Source organism: Lynx canadensis, chromosome X, assembly GCF_007474595.2.
Source record: "Lynx canadensis isolate LIC74 chromosome X, mLynCan4.pri.v2, whole genome shotgun sequence".
NCBI lineage: Eukaryota > Metazoa > Chordata > Mammalia > Carnivora > Felidae > Lynx > Lynx canadensis.
In genome coordinates this window covers 116,490,717-116,492,992 of record NC_044321.2, presented here as the reverse complement: position 1 = coordinate 116,492,992, position 2,276 = coordinate 116,490,717, and the positions used below count along the sequence as shown (strand labels likewise).

Below are 2,276 nucleotides of genomic sequence, written 5' to 3'. Positions count from 1 at the left end.
AACCCACAAAGCGTGAGATCATGACCTGAGCCGAAACCAAGAGTCGGGCACTCAACCGACTGAGCCACCCAGGTGCTCCTTCTCTTTTTTCTTAATACAGTATTTATTTGTCTTCCCTCTGTCAAACCCTGAGCCAACCGCTTTGCCAAGGCTGCCTGGGGAGGTATAGGCGGAACACCCATGCAGACGAGACACAGGACAAGGACCTACGGCAGGTGGAGGTGGCTCCTTTCCACGGCCACGAGGATGAGGAAGGCCACCGTCGGACACAAGAGCCCAAGTGCCCTCCGAGAGGGCAAAGCCCAGAATGGCATAGGACAAGAGCCGTTACTTCACAGAGGGCTTCTCGTCTTCTCACCCAAGACGAGGCTCCCAAATGCAGTCCCGATGCCAGCCCCAGAGCCAGCCACCCCCGCCGTGGCGGCCCCAGCCCCAACGAACTTGGCCGCTGTGTCGACGTCCCTCGAAAGGGCCCTGGTTCCGAAGCTGCCGCTAGGAACAAGCGAGTGAGATCAGGGGACGTGAGGCCTTGCCGAGTGGCTGAGGATCCGATCCGTCAGCGTCGGGGTGATTTTAGCACCACCGAGGACAGTGATCCGCTCAACACCTGGCAGGTGTTAACCGAGGAGGGCGAGGGGACCAAGCGGGCACCGCGTACTTTTTCAGGGGACGAGGGACCGCGGCAGGGGAGCCGCTCCCGTGCAGAGGAGACGGGGAGTGAGACGTCTGGGCTTCTATGCACGCTGCGGCTTTGTGCGCGACACCCAAGACCTGCAAACAACCCAAGTCGGCCGACAGATGAACGGATGAAGATGTGACAGCTATACATACCACACACACAAAGGGAAATCCTACCGTTTGCATTATGCTCAGCGAAAGAAGTCAGACAAAGACAAATACTGTATGATCCCACTCATATACGGAATCTAAAAAGTTGAACTCAGAAAACAAAGCAAACGGGTGGTTCCTAGGGGTTGGTGAGGGAAATGGGGAGATGTTGATCGAAGGGTACAGATGTTCAGTTATAACATAAATAAGTCCTACAAATCTAATGTAGGGCATGGTGACTACAGTTACCAATACTGCATTATCAGATAAAAACCACGGTGAGATACCACCTCATACCTGTCAGAATTAACAACTTTCTAAACAATTGCGATACTAAGAATTTACCCGAAGGATACAGGTGTGCTGTTTTGAAGGGGCACAGGCACCCCAATGTATACAGCAGCACTTTCAACAATAGCCAAAGTATGGAAAGAGCTCAGATGTCCATCAACTGACGAATGGATAAAGAAGATGTGGTATATATATATGGTATATGGTATATATGTATATATGGTATATATACATATATATGGTATATACAAATATATGCTATATACATATATATGGTATACGTATATATATATATGCAATGGAATATTATATGGAATATATATGTGTATATATATATATATATATGCACGCAATGGAATATTACTTGGTGATCAAAAAGAATGAAATCTTGCCATTTACAACAACATGGATGGAAACGAGTGTATTATGCTAAGCGAAAAAAGTCAGAAGATAAATATCATGATTTTACTCATATGTGGAATTTAAGAAACAAAATAGATGAACATAGGGGAAGGGAAGGAAACATAAGATAAAAACAGGAAGGCGAACCATAGGAGATTCTTTTTTAAAAAAAATTATTTTTACATTTATTTATTTTTGAGAGACGGAGAGAGACAAAGCTTGAGCAGGGGAGGAGCAGAGAGAGAGGGAGACACAGAATCGGAAGCAGGCTCCAGGCTCCAAGCTGTCAGCACAGAGCCCGATGCGAGGCTCTAACCCATGAACCGTTAGATCGTGACCTGAGTTGAAGTCGGACGCTCAACCGACTAAGCCACCCAGGCGCTCCAAACCATAGGAGATTCTTTCAACGTTTATTTATTTTTGGGACAGAGAGAGACAGAGCATGAACGGGGGAGGGGCAGAGAGAGAGGGAGACACAGAATCGGAAACAGGCTCCAGGCTCTGAGCCATCAGCCCAAAGCCTGACGCGGGGCTCGAACTCACGGACCGCGAGATCGTGACCTGGCTGAAGTCGGACGCTTAACCGACTGCGCCACCCAGGCGCCCCATAGGAGATTCTTAAAGGCAGAGAACAAACTGAGGGTTCCTGGAGGGGAGGTGGGGGGGATGGGCTAAATGGATGATGGGCATTAAGGAGGGCACTTGTGGGGATGAGTACTGGGTGTCATATGTAAGTGATGAATCACTTAATTTTA

At 48.3% G+C, this 2,276-nt stretch overlaps 1 pseudogene; it reads right to left on the bottom strand.

Moving 5' to 3' along the window:
- Nucleotides 1–206: 206 nt before the first annotated feature.
- Nucleotides 207–864, bottom strand: LOC115506913 (annotated as a pseudogene).
- Nucleotides 865–2,276: the final 1,412 nt, after the last annotated feature.